This window comes from Macaca thibetana, chromosome 9, assembly GCF_024542745.1.
Source record: "Macaca thibetana thibetana isolate TM-01 chromosome 9, ASM2454274v1, whole genome shotgun sequence".
Taxonomy (NCBI): Eukaryota; Metazoa; Chordata; class Mammalia; order Primates; family Cercopithecidae; genus Macaca; species Macaca thibetana.
In genome coordinates, this window is record NC_065586.1 from 58,798,179 (window position 1) to 58,820,881 (window position 22,703).

Here is a 22,703-nt window from a genome sequence, read left to right on the forward strand (position 1 = left end):
TTAGTAGAGACAGGATTTCGCCATATTGGCCAGGCTGGTCTCGAACCCCTGACCTCAAGTGATCTGACTGCCTCAGCCTCCCAAAGTGCTGGGATTAGGCGTGAGCCACCACGCCCAGCCAAACTCTTTAAGTAACTGAACTTTCCACTTTTTGTAACATGAGGGCCTACATGGCAGTTGACAAGATTTTGATTAATTGAAAGTTATGGCACAAATATCCAGACTTACATTTTCTAGAGAGTATATATAGTACATACTACTACACAGGCCAAAAAAAAAGTAAGCAGATTTTATTAGAAATACTTGGGAAAGGTCTGCAGTCTGATTTAGGAAAAGGTCTGTACCATAAATACTTACAAAGAAATCTGGTTTTACTACTTCCAAGTACAAGCTACACTATACAGGGAAATAACAACTATAAACTAAAACCAAACAGGTACTAAAATAAGTAAAATGAGTAAGTTAATGACACCATTACTATTTATAATACATTTACATTATGTAATAATCTAACATGTCTATAAAACATTTTAGGTAATATAAGAATTAATTACTAGATTTATAGGTTGGAAAATAATTATATATAAATGGTAAGTAAACCAAAATTATACAGAATTCCTTGAGCTCCTTGTTTGAAAACAATTATTTATTTTTGACTGCATAAATCTTTATTTATGAACAGAATCTAATCGACAATGGAAGAGATTATTTTGAATTTTATTCTTAAGAATGATGACTTCTGGCCGGGCATGGTGGCTCACACCTGTAATCCCAGCACTTTGGGAGGTGGAGGTGGATGGATCATGAGGTCAGGAGTTCAACCAGCCTGGGCAACATGGTAAAATCCCGGCTCCACTAAAAATACAAAAAAAAAATTAGCTGGGCATGGTGGTATGTGCCTGAAATCCCAGCTACTCTGGAGGCTGAGGCAGGAGAATTGCTTAAACCCAGGAAGTGGAGGTTGCAGTGAGCCGAGATTGCACCACTGCACTCCTGCCTGGGGACAGAGTGAGACTCCCTCTCGGGAAAAAAGAAAAAAAAAAAAAAAAAAGAATCATGACTTCTTGATCTAAATTGCTGAAAATTCTACATAAATGCAGCTTTATAATGCTTTTTCTAGATATATATATATATATACACACACACACATCATTGAGATACTTTATCCTTAGTTATCATATGAAGTTCAATTTCCTGAAATACAAAGTATAATCATTTTCTACCTTTTTATACTTATCAGTATAGATAAGTATATGAGAATATCACATATGCAAAAGATGTGTCATAAACTCAGTTTTCATTATTTTCTATTATCTAAAGAACTACAAGAACTCCTTTCAAAATGATGACACTGAAAAATCTTTAAGATCCCAAAATGTGCTCCTTGTCATAGAAGACTAAAAAATATTTAATAATATTTATGTTTTATTACATTTTTAGTATGCTCTGATTTTCAAATGACTTAAGCTGGTTTACAGAGCTATTATGAAAAGTCATGGCCAGGCACAGTGGCTCACGCCTGTAATCCCAGCACTTTGGGAGGCAGAGGCGGGTGGATCACTTGAGGTCAGGAATTCAAGACCAGCCTCAGCAACATGGTAAAACCGTGTGTCTATTAAAAATACAAAAATTAGTCGGGCATGGTGGCATGTGCCTGTAATTCTAGCTACTTGGGAGGCTGAGGCACGAGAATCGCTGGAATCTGGGAGGTGGAGGTTGCAGTGAGCAGAGATCATGCCACTGCACTCCAGCCTGGGCGACAGTGAAACTCAGTCTCAAAAAAAAAAGTCACAAAACTAACAATTTTCACCAGCATGACCTATTCCATGGCTATTCTAGGAAATTTATTATATGAACACAGAAGTACATTCACTAAATCTAAATATACACTTACAGGTATGGATGTTATTCAACCAATGAAGCCTAAGACATTTACATGACTCTCACTGGGACCTAGTTTTCTTAGGCATGAAATGAGCCTGGAGTAGCTGTTGGAACAATTAGTAAAAACTAACTTTCTGCCCTAATTTAAAAAAAAACGACCCGGTTAGTTTTGATCAAGTACTTCTACCTAAGAGCTTAAGATTATTCATAGCATTTATTTCTCAATTCTTCACAAACTTTTTGTAAAGTGAGAAGGAAAAGGGTTGGGAATAATTATTATTCCTACTTTCTGGATTTCTAAAAAACCACTAAATCATAAGCTTCCCCAAGCAGACAGGAAACAAACACTAACAATTCAGTTGATAATAGATTTGTTTTGTGTCATTTATTAGATAAGACTGCAGCATGCCTTCATTCAAAACAATAAAATTTAGCTTACCTAGAACACAAAATCAATTTTAGGCATTCTCTAGACACTTCATACAAATAATTTATTCTTCACTTAAATATGAGACAAGCTTCACTATCTAATCACTTAAGAGGCCAATCTAGTTAGAATAAAAACATCTTCATGCATCTATACTGAAAGTCAACTGAAAGTCAACTATAGTAGAGATGGTTACGTTTCTAAAAATGCCACAATATCTAACTGAACAATAATAAAAATCCAGTCATTCAAGTCCAAACAATTAAATGTTTCTTCAGGTTTACCTCCACCAAATTAACTATATATTTCACACAACCTCACAATATCCTTAGAAAATTTTGTTCAAAGTATTTTTAAAATGCCACATTGTTACTGTTTTGTTAATGTCCTAAACTGTTGAGAAGATACAACTGAAGCTGATCCAGCAGGTTGAAAGGCAGGTAGGCAGGTGTTTTTCTTTCTTTTTTCTCTCTCTTGCTTTTCCTTCCTTTCTTCATTTTTTCTCTCTCTCTCTCTCTCTCTCCCTCACTCCCTCCCTCTCTCTCTCTCTCTCTCTCTCTCTCTCTTTTTTTCTCTAGTTTTTCAAGAGCTAAGGTCTTGCTCTGCCTCCCAGGCTGGAGTGCAGTGGTGTGATCATGGCTCACTGCAGCCTCAAACTCCTGGGCTACAAGGATCCTCCTGTCTCAGCCTCCTGAGCAGCTAGGACTACAAGTGCAAGCCAACATGCCTGGCTAATTAAAAATTTTTTTTTTGGTAGAGATGGGGTCTTGCTTTGCTCTCCGGGCTGGTCTTGAGCCCTTGGCTTCAAGTGATCCTCCTGCCTCAGCCTCCTGAACACCAGACATGAGTCACCACACTTGGCCTGGTGTTTTTCAACCTCAAGGTAAAATGCAGTCACTACCCCTGCCACTGCCTCTGACCCAGCATCAATAGGCATGGAAGAAACAGAAAACTGATGGTAAAAACTTCTCCAGAAAGTGAAAAGTATGACTATGTAAAAACCAGAACACTTCACATTCTTTTAAGAGGCTCCTGTATCTTGGCCATTGTTTATAATAAGGTAATCTCCATTGTATTAAAATGTTTTTGTTTGCTTGTTTTTAAAAACTATTTAGAAATAATTTTACATTAACAGAAAAGTTCCCAGAAAAATACAGACAACATCTATGCAACATTTATCCAGATTTACTGTTTTTTAACATTTTGCCACATTTAGTTGATCATTCCTCCCATATATATACACATATATATAACATTATTTATTCTTTCAAACTTTTTTAGCATTTGTGGTATATATTATGCCTTTTACCCCTTAATACTTCAGTGTGTATTTCCTAAGAGTAATGATATTCTGTTAGCCAGGTTATAGTTGATAAACACAGAAAACAACATTTTAATCTAATCTATAGTCCAGTCCAATTTTCTTAATTGTCCTAATGTATTTTATAGCAATATTTTTAATCTGGTAGAGAATTCAGTACAGAATCACATATAACTTTTTTTTTTTGAGATGGAGTTTTGCTGTGTTGCCCAGGCTGGAGTGCAGTGGCGCGACCCTGGCTCACTGCAACCTTCACCTCCCAGGTTCGAGTGATATCTTTCCTCAGACTCCTGAGTAGCTGGGACTACAGGTGCGTGCCACCATGCTCGGCTAATTTTTGTATTTTTAGTAGAGACTGGGTTTCACCAAGTTGGCCAGGCTGGTCTCGAACTCCTGACCTCAAGTGATCTGCCCATCTTGGCCTCCCAAAGTGCTGGGATTACAGGGCTGAGGTACCACACCTGGCCACATATTACTTTTAGTTGTACTTGTTTTTAATTTAACTTTTTGAGTAGGTAATGCATTCATATGATTCGAAAATATAAAACGTATGAAAAGCTATGCTATAAAATCTCTCTCTGCTCATCTCTCCCATTCAGCTGGTTTCTGCTCCTCTACTTCCCAATCTGTTTATCACTGTTATTGCTTTCTTATATATCCTTCCAGAATTTTTCTATGCATATACAATCAACTACATTCTTATTTTTTTCCTCCCCTCACCTACACACAAAAAGGTATCACACTATCTAGGCTACTCTGGATTATATTTTAAAATACTGGATATCTTTCAATTTTGGTAAACAGAGAATGTCCTCATTATTTTTTATTGCTGCATAATAGTCCACTACATGGATATACTATAATTTATTTAACCAATCCTTTACTAATGGACTTTTAGGCTATTTTCAATCTTCTGTTATCATAAACAATGTCACAAAACATTAATGCTTTTAAACAGACCTTAAATTTAATTATTTTGCTTAATAGCCAGGTCAATAATATCATTCCAGCTTTATATAGAGAACAGATAGAAGGAAATTAAATTGTTATACTAACAGCATGAAATATGCCTATATCAAGGAATAGGGAAAAAATGAGAATCCGGAAATGCTTTTCTTTTCACTAGGACACACATATCAGGATATGAACAAAGACACCCTGCTCAGGCTGCCCTAATAAACAGGGCAATAAAACAGATGATGAACTCTGCTAATAATAGAGATTTATAGAACAATCCTAATTAACAAGGACTTTTGGGGAATAAAGAGCTCTGAGTTAATTTAATTTTCTAGTTAACTAAAGAAAAAGCAGAAAGTCTTTTTATTTGGAAATCTTTCTAAATGTATTAATATAATAATATGCCATGATATCCCTGCTTTAATTAGTTTAGCTTTTTGAACTGAATAAAATTTTTCTTTGATAATAGAGAATCCTCCTGCACATCTTAATGTCATTGTTCTGAACATCAATTCTTACTGTAGTTCCAAACGTATAAGTACTTTCACAAAAAGTAGGAAAAATTAAATGTTCATGGGAAGTACACTGGATTAGGAACAAAAAAGCCATAGTTTTAGTCTACTTTGGGTTTAGCTATTTTATTTAATAAATATTTATTAAGACTACCATGTGTCAGGTACTTTATTAGGGACTGGGAATACAGATGTGAATAGGATAAAAACTCTGGTTGTATGAGGCCAACATTCTACTGGGGATAGACAATACACAAGTAACAAATATATAAACAAGCTAATTTGATATATATATATATATTTTTTGAGATAGAATCTTGCTCTGTTGCACAGGCTGGGGTACAGTGGTGCGATCTTGGCTCACTTCAAACTCCGCCTCCTGGGTTCAAGCTATTCTTGTGCCTCAGCCTCCAAAGTAGCTGGGATTACAGGCGTGCACCACTACGCCCAGCTAACTTTTTGTTCTTTTAGCAGAGATAGGGTTTCATCATGTTGGCCAGGCTTACCTTAAAATTGTGAGCTCAAGTGATCCATGATCCACCCGCCTTGGCCTCCCAAAGTGCTGGGATTACAGGCATGCGCTACCACAGTCCGGCCTAACTTGAGATATTAATAGGTGCCAAAGAAAAAATAAAGCAGGATGATATGATGAAGTGTGACAAGGGAGGAGAGTTAATTTACATAGGTGTTACTTTCTCACTGAGGAGGTGATATTTGAGTTGAGATTTCAAGGGCAAGAAGGAGCAAGCCATGTAAAGTTCCAGGGGTAGAACATTCAAGTGCAGAGGCCCCAGACTAGCAACAAGCTTGGCAAACTAAGACTGCTGAAGCTAAAGAAGGCCACTGTACCTGGAGTATAGTGAATGTGGGGGTTTTGCAGGATTTCATTCTATGTAAAATGGGAAAGTGTTGGAAGGTTTTAAAAAAGGGAGTGATGCAATCTCATCTTTGATTTGAAAATATTACTGGCACACGGGCTCATGTCTGTAATTCCAGCACTTTGGGAGGCTGAGACGGGAGGACTGGTTGAGCCCAGGAGTTTGAGACCAGACTGGGAACATGGCGAAACTTCGTCTCTACTCAAAATGTAAAAATTAGCTGGGTGTGGTGGTGCATATCTATATTCCTAGCTACTCAGTAGGCTGAGGTGGGCTTGAGCCCAGGTGGTCGAGGCTGCAGTGAGCTATGATTGTGCCACTGCTCTACAGCCTGCGTGACAGAGCAACGCCCTGTCTCAAAAGGAAAAAAAAATATTTTGGCAGCCTGATAGAGAATGCACAATGGACTGGAATGGCAGGGGTTGGGGGTGGGGTCAATAATGCTGCTTATCAAGAATCCTTGGGCAAGCCACAATGTAATTTAAACTCAGTGTTATTACCTAAAAAATGAAGATAATATCTGTTCTACCTATTTTCTGTGACTATTATATGGATTAAGTATTAACAGTGTTATAAAAACACACTGACAATATGAAGACCTATATAATATTATAAGGTATTTTTAGGAGCTTATTTTCTTCAATCAGGTAATAAGTATTTGTTGAACAATAGCTATGAGCTCATTAGATCTCATAGAACAATAGTTATGATACTCTGTTAGATCCTCTGGGGGAGATACAGAAAAATATTAAGACATGATCTGTCTTCTCAAGGAGCTTAGAATCTAGATGGAAAGAGAAACCTAGCATATATCAAAGAATCTGTGAAATGTCACACAATGTAATATCTATTATAACTTCAACAGGAGTTCAAAAAAGGGAAGAAACAATATGAGTTTAACTGGAGATGCTTTCACGGAGAAGACTGAACTTAAACTAGGTCTTAAAGATGTGGATAATGAAGAAGAGAGGAAAAGAAAGGTGTGTATGTCCCAAGAGGAACAGAGACAGAAGAAAGTTTATATATCAAGTAAGGCAAGAAATAAATCAAGATGAGTGGGATCTAGCCATTTCTAGGGAGACTTTGAAAGCTAGGCAAAAGTTTGGATTTGATACATCAGGCAATGGAATGCAACAGTAGTTATCTGAGTGAAAAAGCACTGCACCAAATGCTTTGTATACTTTATCTCATCTAATTCTCAAATGAGTAAGGTATCACTAATCTTATTTTATAAATGATGACACTGAGGCTCACAGAGTTTGTCAACTGCCTAGGGTCCCATGGCAAAGGCAGGAATTTGGGACAAATGAATGAAAGAGAAGTAGTAAAATGTGATCCCAAAGTTGTCATTCAAGTAATGTTGCAACTACTTTTCTGAAAAAAAGGTGATCATGGAATAAATAGATTTTGATTCATCGTTATACAGCAGTTAACTGACATTTAAATTCCCATAAGCCTGGTACTGATAACCAAATTTGACTAAATTAAGTTGATAAATTCTCCATAGAGAATAGAGGGAGTATAACCGTGGTTAAGAATATAAGTCAGAATGCTTGGGTTCACATTCCAGATTTGCCATTTACAATCTGGTAATCAAATTAAATTCTCCTTTTTTTTGCTTTTATTTTTTTCTTTGAGATGGAGTCTCACTCTGTCACCCAGGCTGGAGTGCAGTGGCACGATCTCGGCTCACTGCAACCTCTGCCTCCTGAGTTGAAGCGATTCTTCTGCCTTAGCCTCCTGAGCAGCTGGGATTATAGGTGTGCACCACCACAGCTGGCTAATTTTTGTATTTTTAGTAGGGATGGGGTTTCACCATAGTGGCTAGGCTGGTCTCGAACTTCTGACCTCATGATCCACCCGCCTCGGCCTCCCAAAGTGCTGGGATTACAGGCATGAGCCACCGTGCCCGGCCCCTTTTTTTTTTGAGACAGGGTCTCACTTTGTCACTCTGGCTGGAGTGCAGTGGTGCGATCTCGGCTCACCACTACAGCCTCAACTTCCCTGGCTCAAGTGATCCTCCTACCTCAGCCTCCCAGGTAGTTGGGATTACAGGTGCATGCCACCATGCCCAGCTAATTTTTTGTAGAGATGAGTTTTCGCCATGTTGCCCAGGCTGGTCTCAAACTCCTAAGCTCAAGTAATCTTCCTACCTCGGCCTCCCAAAGTGTTGGGATTACAGGCACGAGCCACTGTGCCAGGCCAATTTTCTCATATTTAAAATAGGAGGCTAGACATGGTGGCACATGTCTGTAATCCCAGCATTCTGGGAGGCTGAGATGGGCGGATCGTTTGAGCTAACAAGTTCGAGACCAGCCTGGGTAGCATGGCAAAACCCCATTTCTACAAAAAATACAAAAACACTAGCCGGATGTGGTAGTGCATTCCTGTAGTCCCAGCTACTCGGGAGGCTGAGGTGGGAGGATGAGAGTCCAGGAGCAGGAAATTGCAGTGAGTCGAGATCATGCCGCTGCACTCCGGCCTGGGTGACAGAGCCAGACGTTGTCTCAGAAAGAAAGAAAAAAGGAACAATAATAGCATTTATAGGTACTTATAGGATTTTTGTGAGGAGTAAATTAGTTAATACATATAAAGCACTTAGAGTAAAAGTTGACAGATAATAAGCATTCTTTTTAATGATTAAATGGACAAGGATATTATTAATCTTGAAATGAAACTTGTGATGGTTAATACTGAGTATCAACTTGATTGGATTGAAGGATGCAAAATATTGATCCTGGGTGTGTCTGTGAGGGTGTTGCCAAAGGAGATTAACATTTGAGTCAGTGGGCTGGGGAAGGCAGACCCACCCTTAATCTTGGTGGGCACCATCTAATCAGCTGCCAGAGAGTATAAAGAAGGCAGAAAAACATGAGAAGTCCAGACTGGCTTAGCCTCCCAGCCTGTATTTTTCTCCTGTGCTGGATGCTTCCTGCCCTCGAACATCGGACTCCAAGTTCTTCAGCTTTGAGACTCAGACTGGCTTCCTTGCTCCTAGCTTGTAGATGGTCTATTGTGGGACCTTGTGATCGTGTGAGTTAACACTAGTTAATAAACTCATATATATATATATATATATATATGTATGTATGTGTGTGTGTATATGTATGTATGTATATGTGTATATATGTATGTATATGTATATATACTATTAGTTCTATCCCTCTAGAGAATGCTGACTAATGCGAGACCTTTGAGTATAGGAGATTCAGGTCTCACTTAAAATTGCTGCTTCTGAAGGCATGGTTCTGACCTTGCAGACTACCTGCCTCTACATCATTATTTGTGGTAAAATCTCTTAGTTTGTTCATGTTTGCATCTAATTTTCCATAAATGTTTCAAGTTAATTCCAGTTAAGGTCTTCACTTTTGAATGTAAATATATAAGTGAATGAGTGTTGACTTTGAATACAAAAATAGTTTTCCATGGAAAAATGACCAAGAAAACCATGATAGATGGAATTACTGCTCTAAAACCTTATTTCCCCTTGGTTTAGTGTATGTGAGTGCATTTAAGAAATTTTTTAGAGACAGGATCTCTCTCTGTCACCCAGGCTCAGGTGCAGTGGTGCCATCACAGCTCACAGCAGCCTTGAGCTCCGGGTTCAAATGATCTTCCTGCCTCAACTTCCTACGTAGCTGGGACCACAGGCATGCGCCACCATGCCCAGTTAATCTTTTTTTTTTTTAATAGAGATAGGGCCTCCCTATGTTGCCTAGGCTGGTTTCAAACTCCTAGACTCAAGTGATCCTCCCACCTTGGCTTCCTGAAGTACTGGGATTATAGGTGTGGGCCACTGCACCTGACTCTCTCTTTCTCTGTCTCTCTCTAGCTTAGTTTAGTAAACCATGTAAGTAAATAAACTCAAGTTTCTAGTTGTCAATGATCCTGCCATTGGGATTTAATAATTTAGCATTTCAGATGCTCTCTCTCTCTCTATATATATAAATATATATACACACACACACAATATGAATTAATGAGGTTTCTGTTATCTTTAATAAGTTCACTAAATGAAGCATATCACTTTAATCTTACTATAAAGCTGTTCATTTCAACCTGGTTTCTACTTCTTTAAATGTTATCTGCTGCACTCTCTTATCTGAAGAACTGGTTTCCAGTCAGGCATGGTGGTTCATGCCTGCAATCCCAGAGCCTTGGGAGGCTGAAATAGGAGAATCACTTGAGCCCAGGAGTTTGAGACCAGCCTGCACAACAGGCTGTATCTACAAAAAAAAAAAAAAAGTCAGCTGGGCATGGTGGTGCGTGCCTATAGTCCCAGTTACTTGGGAGGCTAACTAAGGTGGGTGGATTGCTTTAACCCAGGAGGTTGGGGCTGTAGTGAGCCATGATAGCACCACTGTACTCCAGCCTGGGTGACAGAGGGAGATCCTATCTCAAAAACAGACAAACAAAAAACTAGTTTCCTCTGCTGTATTAGCTCATAGTTCACTGATCATCTATGGACTGTCTACCTTTGGTAAGGTTTCTAACCCTGATTCACTCAGTTGAGCACAGGAAAGGAGCTAGGGCTCAGGGCACAAAACTTGGCTGCCTAGGTAAGAGGAGTTATAGAAAAGGCAGTATTTTTTTCTGATGATCGCTAGCATCCAGAACTATGCCTGGTATATTATAGGGGCTCAATAAATATATGATGAATAAATGGAGTAATTTTTCATGAATACAAATCTGATGTTATTCCCCTGTTAAAAACTCTTCAATGGTTCTATATTGAATGAACTCTTAACTCTAGGATATGAATCCAGCCTTTGTTCAAACTTTACCTTTCCCTGACCAAAAGAGTAACTTTAGTCAAACAGTTACTCTTTGGTCATACTCATGATTTCCCAAATGTGCCATGGTCTTTTATTCTTATGTATATATCAAGTCTACATTTCAAATTGTTTTTCACTCTTAGTTCCAAATAAGGCATGTCTTCTTGGCTATAGTCCTTGGCCTCCAAGCAGAACTGATCATTCTCTTTTATGCCATCACTTATAACCTTCACATACTTTCAGGAAAGTATCTATCATAGTTATAATTACTTCTTTACAAATGTCTTCTCAACTAAACTTTGAGCTCCTTATGGGTAGGAATTATGACTTAATCTTATTCCCAGCTCTTAGTACTGTATCTGGTAGAGAGTAGGTGCTCAATTAACATTTATTGTTAAATATAATGATTCTTCCTACTAGATTTTAAGTTCCTTGAGACTGGTGTATGTTTTACATTTGATTCTCTCCCAGAATCTAGTATAGTATGAACTCACTATACATTTTCTGGCTGATATTAAGTAGTAAATAACTGTACTATGTTTCTCTAGCTTAGTTTAGTAAACCACGTAAGCAAATAAACTCAAGTTTCTAGTTGTCAATGATCCTGCCACTGGGATTTAATAATTTAGCATTTCAGATGCTTATATAAAAGTAAATCATACAATTGCTTGAAATTTAGAAGGAATGAATAAATTCAACCTTGCACAACCTTTCCCAAAAACCTTTCCAGACCTAACTGTGCTGAACACATTCTGGAAATAATGAAAATATTATTTGATTGGTGCTTTCACTTTCTATCATTCCATCATTTTAAAATGAGGACATATTTATGAGTTGATGAATCTAGATTCAGATCCTGTTTAAAGATAGAAGGCTGACCAGGTGCAGTGGCTCACACCTGTCGTCTCAGCCAAGGTGGGAGGAACACTTTAGGCCAGGAACTCAAGACCAGCCTGGGCAACAAAGCATGATCCCGTTTTGACAAAAAATTTAAAAAACTGTCCACAGAGGCAGTCTACAGATTAAAAAAAGTTAGCTAGGTATGGTAGCACATGCTCATAGTTCCAGCTACTCAGGAGGCTGAGGCAGGAGGATCCTTTTGAGTCCAGGAATTCGAGGATGCAGTGAGTTGTGATTGTGCCACTGCACTTCAGCCTAGGTGAAATAATGAGACCCTGTCTCTAAAACAAAACAAAACGAAAACCCCAAAACATAGAATGCTCTCGTGGGACTTTGAATTAACACTTGATTATTTATTTATTTACTTAAAAGGAAATTAACATTTATTGAGTGGCTACTGGTTCTGGCCTTGTGCAAGGAGTTTTCATCTATAATATCCCATGTAATCCTCACGTCAACCCTGCGAAGTAGGTATCATCCCCATTTTTGTTAGATGAGGAACAGGAGGCTCAGAAAAGTTAGGTAGTTTTTTTCATCAACCAGAAACTGATGAGCTGGGACCCCATGCTTAAGTCTCAGACTCAATCCTTGCTCTCTCTCCTACGCTGCCTCTGGGAGGAAGAAGGGAGCACCAGCAAAAGCTGCAGTCCTCACACTTCCTGCCTGATGCCCCAACAGCCACCAAAAGCCTGCACCTTCCCACAGATCCTCCCCCCTCCCTTGGGAGGATGCAGTCAGTTGAAGAGATTAAGACACAAATACAAAAATAAATAGCATGGACAAGTCCCCAGCAGCAAGGATGTGCCATCTCCACACTGTGGGAAAGTCACTATGCCATTCACAGTTGCTGTGGGAGGAAGCCCCATGGGCTCTGGGGGAAACTGGGACAATGGCTGCCAAAGGTTGGAGTGAGTGGGCTCAACTGGCCTCTCCTGGGTTGCAGAGATCCGAGAACAATATGTCTGGAGCAGACAGCAGCTGCCCGCCATCCTCCTCCATCTGATCATTTTACCAGTGTTTGTGATCTAAGAGGGATTCAAAATTGGGGGAACACACAAGTTTGTGCTTCACATGTCTCCCTGGTCCTACCTCCAAGGCCCACAGACACCCTCTCCTGCAGGAAAGAGCAGGCGGTTCCCATGGTCACATCCAGAGTAACCTTGCCCAGGAGGGGTTGCACCCTTTTGGATTTGTGGATGGGCAGCTTGCCAACCTGACCCTCTGTCAGGTCAGCTAGGATAGAAGCATTCTCTGCCAGCCTGGCTTCCTGGTCTTTCTCCTGCTTGATGAGTACCACCTGTCTATCCTCGCCCTGCACCTCTGCCTTGATGAGCTGGGTGGTGGGTGGCCAGGGAGAGTTGTCTGGCAGCTGGAGGAACAGCAGTTCCTCCTTGGTGAGGCTCAGCTCCCTGAGCAGCTCTGCCACAGGTATGTCCTTCGGGAGGCCAGGGAGCCTTCCTGGCTGCTCTGGGAGAAGCCTTCATCTTGGCCTCCTCCTCCTCATCTTGTGGCTCCTCTTTCAATTTCACAGTAGGTACACCTACCTCTTCCTTGGGGCCAGCCAGCCAAGGTTTAACAACTGGTTCATCATTTTCTTCCTTAAAAAGCCACCCTGAGTGAGCCAATGACAGCTGCACAGGCATGTTTCGAGTGTCATTCCTCAGCCTGGGGTCATCGATGAAATCGTCCTTTTCCAGCATGGTGAGATGTTTCGTGTCTTCATCCATCTCTTTCTTCTCTTTTTTGATGTTGATGATGAGAAGGTCCCATGTCTGACACATCCACTATCTTATCCCAGTTCCCTTTTTTCTTCATTATTTCAGCTGGGCCTGCTCAAAGATGGAGTGGGACTGGATCACTTCTGGGCGGCCTCATCCCTGTCCATGAACCTCTCTCTGTCCATCTCTCTCCCTTTCACGTTTCTCCTTCTTGACAGCTACTTCTTCCTTGGGTTCTTCTGACTGATATTTGGGGTGAAGGTTTTCTTCTTGACTCCCAACTGCAACCCCCAGAGTAAGGTTCCCAGAGTTGATGAAGGGAAGGCGGCCCAGGGTGAAGGGGTTGCCGGTCACTGCCTGTTGAGCTCCTGGGCCCCAGTCAGGAGGGGTCGGGGCCCTCGCAGAGTGCTGGGTTCGCTCACCCCATTTTCTTCACCTGTGACTAACCTGCCGCCAGCCCTTGGTCTCCACAACAAGCAGAAGTCTGAATGGCAGGCCCTGGGCCCATATTGGCCCCCCCGCCTTTTTTTTTTCTATTGAGACAGGGTCTTGCTCTTGTCACCCAGGCTGGAGTGCAGTGGTGCAATCTTGGCTTACTCACTGCAACCTCTGCCTCCTGGGTTCCAGTAATCCTCCTGCCTCGGCCTCCCAAGTTGCTGGAAATACAGGTGCCTGCCATCACACCTGGCTAATTTTTGTATTTTTAGTAGAGATGGGGGTTTCCCCACGTTGGCTAGGCTGGCCTCAAACTCCTGAACTCAGGTGATCCACCCACCTCAGCCTCCCAAAGTGCTGGGATTATAGGTATGTGCCATTGCACCTGGCCTGAATTAATATTTGAATTGGATTAAACCAGGGCAAGCAAATGAATCCTAGTGACATATGCGGGATTCACCTCATGAGGATGCCATATAAATTCAGGTAATATCTGTATGTATATGATTCTTCTTTATAAAGAGACCACAGACTCTTAGGGCTGGGAGAATAGGAAGAAGCATTTATTAAATAATTTGGACCAAGGCATCATAGTTATAGAAAATACCGAAAGGCCAAACATCAGTTGCTTTCTTTTTAGTGGCCTGGTTCCAATTATTGCAGGAGTAGGACATTATTGGTATTCTAAATGTGACCCTTCTTAAAATCATATATCTTCTTCTGACAATGGTCAAGATTTTCAAAATGGATATGTACATACAAAGTTCTTTATTTTTGAAGAAGCAGCTATTTCTAATCATGGACTTTCCCTCAGTAAGATTGTTATTTGAATTGTTGATGGTGGCAATGGAAAATATTTAGAGTTTACAAAAAACAAAACAAAACAAAACAAAACAAAAAAACCCAAAACTGCATTAGATAGGAGGGAACCAAAAGTTCCTTTTTTCTCTATGGCATAGAAGAAATCTTAGAGCAAGAAAGCATTTCAGGGATAATAATGCCACAAGGCAATGTCATAGGTTTATACTGAAAGACAAAGATTTTTTTTTAAACAGTGTATACTGTACAATAAAATTAAAGTTCCCTAAAGTATGAAGTCAATTTCAATGGGCACCCTGACAATCAAACACTGATAAAAGTTTTGAGTACTATTTATTGTCCAATAAACTAAACTAGATTCACAGATTACTTGTCTACTTGGAATACAGCAATAAACACCAGTAAACAACCATTTTATCCAATTTAAGCAGAAGTCTTTTCTTTATTGAGTCATTTGCCAATCTCTCTTGCACTTAAAAGCAGATTAAAATGTGTAACATATGGTTAATTACCTGTAAAAACAACAACAACAAAACCTCTCAAGTACACTGATTTTAAAGCTTGGTTGTATTCCTCACCATTCTTTATGAATAGAAGCTGCAGCACCAGGGGGAAAAAAAAGTTGCAGAAATACTTGAAGGATAATACTCATGTTATTCCTTTTCTTTTTTTTGGAGACAGAGTCTAGATCTGTCACTCAGGCTGGAGAGCAGTGGCATAATCTCGGCTCACTACAACCTCTGCCTCCTGGGTTCAAGCAATTCTCCTGCCTTACCCTCCCATGTAGCTGGGATTACAGGTGCCCACCACCATGCCCAACTAATTTTTGTATTTTTAGTAGAGATAGGGTTTCATCCTGTGGTCCAGGCTGGTCTTGAACTCCTGACCTCAAGTGATCTGCCAACCTCAGCCTCCCAAAGTGCTAGGATTACAGGCGTGAGCCACTGCACTCAGGTCCTCATGTTCTTCCTTCTGTTAAAGGACCTAAAGTTGAGCTACAGCTTAGTCAGACATCTGAGGTTCAATAAAGTCTCTGGGCAAAGACACAGCTCTGGGAAAGATTGAATAATCTAAAGAATTAAACTAAAACCAAGAAAATTTAGTCCCTCAATAATAGTGATCGGTAGAAGCAGTTCAGAAATTGAGTTCACACCGGCTTACGAATTGATTGTACATTTCTCTTCCCAACTCACCATTCAATGCCTTCATCTTGGTAGTTTGAACGGTGAGTCATGGTGAGAGTATTTACACCATGGAAATTAGAAAACACAACAAACTAGGGCTTGGTTTGCTATGAACTGACTGTTAAAAATATATACTAGCATACTGGGTTCCATCTTACAATTAGGCTTTTTTTTTTTTTTTGAGACTAAGTCTCACTCTATCACCCAGGCTGCAGTGCAGTGGCGTTGATCTCAGCTCACTGCAACCTCTGCCACCCAGGTTCAAGTGATTCTCCTGCCTCAGCCTCCCAAGTAGCCTAGATTGTAAGCGCCTGCCACTACAGCTGGCTAATTTTTGTATTTTTAATAGAGATGGGGTTTCACCATGCTGGCCAGGCTGGTCTCGAACTTCTGACCTCAAGTGATCTGCCCGCCTTGGCCTCCCAAAATGCTAGGATTACAGGTGTGAGCCACCACACCTAGCCTACTAGGCTATCTTTAAATTGCTGTTTGGTTTTTTATTTTTCCCAAGCAAGGACTGAAAATACAATTGTTACGCTGATAGTTCTGTAGAAAGTTCTATTGGGTAATGCTGCTATGAATATTTTTATCTAAGAAAGTTCCCAGCCAGGTGCGCCGTCTCATACCTGTTATCTCAGCACCTTGGGAGGCCAAGGTGGGTGGATCATCTGAGGTCCTGAGTTCGAGACCAGCCTGGCCAACATGGTGAAACCCTGTCTCCATTAAAAATACAAAAAGATTAGTTGGGCGTGGTGGTGGGCACCTGTAATCCCAGGTACTTGGGAGGCTAAGGCAGGAGAATTGCTTGAACCCGGAGGCAGAGGTTGCAGTGAGCCGAGATGGCACTATTGCACTCCAGCCTGGGTGACAAGACCGAGACTCTGTCTCAAAAAAAAAAAAAAAAAAAAAAAAAAAAAAGAAGAAAGTTCCTTCATATCCCTTCATAGCCAAATTCTTTCTCAATAAAACAAAAACCAAAAAGCTACTGATCCGATTTCTATCACTGTAAATTAATATTGCCTGTTCTAAATTCAAATAAATGTAAACATACAGTATATGTTCTTTTATATCTGGCTTCTTATCTCAGCACTTTTTTTTAGCATAATGTTTTTGACATTCATTCACGTGGTTGCTCACATCAGTCATCCACCTCTTTTAACTGTCAGTGGTGTGCTGGAGCCAGAGTGGCTAATGAGAATTAATTCTGCATATACAAAGCTCTTCTCAAATCTGCATTCAGTGACCTCACATTGATGGTGGGAGTATTTAAAGCATGATACAATTGCTACTAATCTACGTTACTTTTTCCTGAAAGCCAGTCATAAAACATTTGCTACCATACCACTGATTCTCTTTTAAATAACCTGCATCAACAGTGATAAAAACAGAAAGAAATGTTGGTTTGCAGCATCAGGATCTGTTTAGGCAGGAAAGGACAGGGAAGGCTAACTGTTATCAGTTAAAAAATGTAGCTGCATAATAAAATCCCTTAAGTTTTCTCCTTTGGCTTACAACTAGCTGAAAGGGACAATTTTCCACACAAGACAGCAGAATGTCCTTTCTGAAATTTTTCATCTGGGATTTCTTCATTTGACTCAAGTGTCTATCAAAAAATTTTAAAGAAGGAAACATTCTTCCTATAACATATGGGATGTCACTAGACAAACCAGTTCTCCATAATTCAGGATAGGCAATGCCTATTAGATTAAGAAGAATGTCACAAGCCTATTAAAAAAAAATTCAAGATCCTGTGTCAAAATAGGCCATATTTTCTAATACTATACCTAATTTTGGCAATTCCATTCAGAACTGGTTCTAAACTATCCTTAGCTGATGCTTCCATTTCCCCTTCACTGCCTCAAACATCATTCTAAATGCCTACAGCTCTTCTTAAGCTACATACTAATTCTAACTCTCAGAGAAAAAAGAAATCATTAGGTGTCAAGTCTTTATACTTTGCTAGTTATGTTGAACAATTAATAGTTTTCCATCAAACAATACAAGAATCAGTATTTTTGTTTCTGAGAATGAAAGAAGATGGGAGATAATTCATTTTAGGGACATTACATCATATAGCTTTAGAGGATACTATTTATACTCTAGTCTATGCAAATGGCACCTGCTAGACTTGGCCTGTTCACAGATCACAATACTATTTTTACTTCCTCAGATGACCCAGACACCATATACAAACTGGGCATAATATCGCTGTCAGTACTACAAGGTTGGTGTCTTTAATTGTGCGTGGTATGTGAAGTCTCAACACTGGTTATACCTAGGCACAAGAAATTTGTGCTGTGCTAGTTAATCTTGTAAAAAACAAAGTAATGCCAAAAAGTCTGTATTTTTAATGTACTGACAAGCTGTGCTAGTGGTACCCCAAAGAAATAAAAGAAGGAACAACTCCCTCCCAGCCCAGATATCAGTTTGTTCATCTATTTTAATACCTCATTTTAGATAATACAAAATGTTCTATGTGAGCTGTAAGGTGCAACATTAGGCATTAGCAATTACTTTTTTTCTTTTTTTTGAGACAGAGTCTCATTCTGTTGCCCAGACGGGAGTGCAGTGGCGAGATCTTGACAGCCTCCACCTCCTGGGTTCAAGTGATTCTCCTGTCTCAGCTTCCTGAGTAGCTGGGACCATAGATGCTGGCCACCACACCCGGCTAATTTTTGTATTTTTAGTAGAAGCAGGGTTTCACATGTTGGCCAGGGTGGTCTCGAACTCCTCACCTCAAATGATCTGCCCGCCTCAGCCTCCCAAAGTGTTGGGACTACAGGCATGAGCCACTGTGCCTGGCCAACAATTACTTTCTATATTTTACCACAGTGGCCTCTGATAAGGAAGGGGGAAAGCCTAAATTCTGATTCGCTCAATCTGAAAATCTAGGATTTGAGGGGCAAGTTCACATTTCTGATAGCAATGGCAATACTCTAAACATGCTTTGAGATTGAAGACAACATACTCTGGACCATATAGGAGTTTTCTCCTCCTCACAATCAGGTATCTTGGTTTTGAAGGGATGGAGACAGAAATATCTTTTAGACCTTCAGGAAAGTCACGGGGACAAGTTTTCACATTTTTTGAGTTTAAATGTGGCTGGGGAATCTGAAAATGTGAACATTTTATCCAGCATTTCCCAACACTAGAATGTCACTCTAGACTTCAGATAGCTCTTCTTTCTTGACTATACATTAAAAAATTTAGTGGGAAGAAATGGAGACAATTGTTGAAACTTAGCAGGAAGTCTACCATATTAAATATTTAAGTATTAGCTGATTGACTGACAGATTTTTTTTCTTTTTCTTTTAATAGAATCTCACTCTGTCGCCCAGGTTGGAGTACAGTGGTGTAATCAGGACTCACTGCAGCCTCAATCTTTCAGTCTCAAGCGGTCTTCCCACCTCAGCCTCCTGAGTACCTAGGACAATAGGTGAATGCCATCATACCTGGATAATTGTTTTAATTTTTTCTAGACAAGGTCTCCCTATGTTACAGAGGCTGGTCTTGAACTCCAGGGCCCAAGTGATCCTCCTGCCTTGTGCTTCCAAAGTGTTGGAAATATAGGTGTGAGACACTGCGCCCAGCTGACAGTAGAATTTAAAAGACTTCTAAGCTAGCAATTAAGTATATTTTCTAATAATCTAATTTTTATATACTACTTTAACAAAAATAGAGAAAACTTCATTATTTCTTATTTTCTTTCTTTTTTTTTTTATTTTTTGAGATGGAGTCTCGGTCTGTCACCCAGGCTGGAGTGCAGTAGTGCGATCTTGACTCACTGCAACCTCTGCCTCCTGGGTTCAAGTGATTCTCTTGCCTCAGCCTCCCAAGTAGCTGGGACTACAGGCAGCGCGCCACCATGCCCAGCTAATTTTTGTATTCTTAGTAGAGATGGGGTTTCACCATGTTGGCCAGGATGGTCTTGATCTCCTGACCTTGTGATCTGCCTGCCTTGGCCTCCCAAAGTGCTGGGATTATAGGCGTGAGCCACCGTGCCTGACCTATTTCTTATTTTCTTAGTGGTTACTATGGGAATTACAATTAAAATCCTAAATTCATAACAATCTAGTTTGAATTAATACCAACTTAGCCTGGAGAGTATTAAAAGCCTTGCTCTTATACAGCTCTGTTCCCCTCTTTATGTTGTTGTCATAAATTACATATTTTACATGTCTTTCCATTAACATATAATTTGTTTTTAGGCATTTTTCTTCTTTTTTTTTGAGATGGAGTCTTGCTTTGTCACCAGGCTGGAGTGCAGTGGTACGATCTCGGCTCACTGCAACCTCCACCTCCCAGGTTCAAGTGATTCTCCCGCCTCAGCCTCCCAAGTAGCTGGGACTACAGGCGCGTGCCACCATGCCCAGCTAATTTTTGTATTTTTAGTAGAGATAGGGTTTCACCATGTTGGCCAGGATGGTTTTGATCTCTTGACCTCATGATCTGCCTGCCTCGGCCTCCCAAAGTGCTGGGATTACAAGAGTGAACCACTGCGCCCAGCCTAGGCATTTTCCTTTCATGAATGAAAGAAGAGTTACAAACCAGCAATACTGGTTTTTATATTTACTTATGTAGATACCTTTACAGGAGTTCTTTATTTCTTCATATGGCTTTATTTCTAGCATTCTTTCATTTAATCCTGAAACATTCCCTTTTAGCATTTCTTGTAGGACAGGTCTATTAGCAATAAACCTCTTTATCTTTTATCTGGAAATGTCTTAATTTCTCCTTCACTTCTTAAGGACAGTTTTGCCAGATTATAGAATTTCTGTATTCTTAAGCCTGTTTTTTCACATGGCAAGACACATACATACATACATACATATATGTATGTGTATATATACATATATGTATTTTTTAAACAAAGAAGCTAACTTACCTAGTAGATTCTCCACAATTCACAATGCATTTTAATCTACTGAAGATGCAAGAAGATAAATTGTAGTGTGGGCTGAGATCAGTGTTGAACTGAAGATAGGAAAGCTTTTCAAGAAATTAGTTGCTGATTGTACCTTGATAATTAAATACACAAACCTATGATCCTTTTAGGCTTACTTAATTAGTATCAAATGAGCTTACTTAATTACAGCTGTAAATTAAATGCACAGGGTTTGCCTCATCTCAGAATAATTATATGTGCATTATAATGTGAATTATAGAACATTAATTTGTAGTTTATCGATTACTCCCTAAACAGAGACTGAAACTCATTAGGACAAAGTTATTATCATAGCAGTTTTGATAAATAGCTCCTAGAAGAGGTTCCTGAATAACGTTTGCATACAAGTTCTTTAAAGGAGAACTATACATGTGTCAGAGTTAGTAGTACACACATTTATTGCAAAGCCCTGGTTCAGAAAAGTGTGCTCCCTGAGGTATTCAGATAAGAGGCATATATGCTTATATGTATGTATACAGTAATATCTCCCCGCTCATTCTGCACAGAGTTAGAACAACTTTTTCAAGTTTATAGTAGAGGCTATAATTACCTTTTAAAAAAATCTTTTAACATAAATAACTACAGATCAAACTATTACCTCTAGTAAACCAGTTCTTAGCATCCCCCAATAGAAAAAATAATAGATTATCATATTAAGAAAGCTTCTGTTATGTCTATTATACTCAAGAACCACACAAAGAGGGACATAACTCTATATCATCTGTGGATAGTATACTGTGGGTAGCTATCTTTTTTTTTCTTCCTTCTGCAATTTAATCTGAGAACAAATATTTGCTGCTAGAAAATGAACAGATAATTATTAAAGGCATAAATACAGACTAATTAGGGAGAGAAAACATTCTAACTCTAGAGGTTTGTTTGTTTTTTTTTTTTTAAAGGAAATGACTATGTTTATCAATTGGGAAGAGCTGAGTACAAATGGAGCTCACTCAAAATGCAATTTAATACCTTTTAATTTGGGAAGGAGATTCTAACCGTAAATTAAAATATTTCAAGTGCAATTTCATGAACAGGCCTTAGATTTTTCCTTAAACATAATGGATTTAAGTCAAAATGTGAGATTTTCATGATTAAAATAGACAAACTTTTCAGACTAGCCGGCCCTTGTCTTACATGCTTTAAATGTACCCATTGTTTTTCACATTTTCCTTTTCCTGCTCTCTTGTGAGACAACTCCCACTGACCACACCAATAACCGTGGCTGAGCTTATATTGTTTTCCTTCGTTTTTTCTTCAATATTTTGCACTGTGAAACTGCTGCCACAAAGCCTGAAGATTGCACTTGATTGCTTACTGTAATACTAACATTTGCTAATTAGGAGTAGTGGCATTATCAGGCTTAAAAAGCAACAGCAGTGAAGGCTGAGCAGCTATGTCAAGGCTTTCCTCAGCATGTGGTATTTTTAACTTTGGCCACCATAGCTTTTTCCTCACTATATTTGTAGTTTTCTGCCATTTTCTCTTTAACTACAGAGACTGAAGAGAAGACCTAAGCATAATAATCCTGTTTTAATTCAGCTCAATTTGGGCCTAAAGCAAACATTGAATTACTCATGATTAATTCTAAGGAACATAACCTACTCTCATGTTCAATGGGTCTGTTTGAATCTAACTAGTGGCTTCCCCTCATCTTTCACTGCCTTTCAGTCTTTCATTTCCCTGTGTTAATCCCCAAAGTAAAAGAAAAATCATAACTTGTCATTCTCCTACTACACAAAATTTTTGTATTCTGCAACTCACATTTCAAGGAACTTATATTATTATCCTTGTATCATGTGTTCAAATTCAAATTAAATTCAGACCACTCTATAATAAGTGACAAGATGCATGAGGGCACTGTGATCTAGGCAACCATAATTATACAATTATTGATAAAGTTGCTGTTGATAAACAATGCAAAAATTAGGAAATACTATTTTGCAATTAA

The 22,703-nt window shown here is 39.4% G+C and overlaps 2 protein-coding genes and 1 pseudogene across 4 annotated transcripts in view; 1 reads left to right on the forward strand and 2 right to left on the reverse strand.

The window, feature by feature from the left end:
* The window catches only part of CAMK2G (calcium/calmodulin dependent protein kinase II gamma), a 1,229,125-nt gene that overhangs the window by 363,872 nt on the left and 842,550 nt on the right, over nucleotides 1-22,703 (forward strand). The gene's annotated exons all lie outside the window — the stretch shown is intronic.
* ADK (adenosine kinase) overlaps nucleotides 1-22,703 on the reverse strand; it is a 711,694-nt gene that overhangs the window by 37,568 nt on the left and 651,423 nt on the right. The gene's annotated exons all lie outside the window — the stretch shown is intronic.
* On the reverse strand, nucleotides 591-13,722 carry LOC126962967 (DNA-directed RNA polymerase III subunit RPC4-like; annotated as a pseudogene).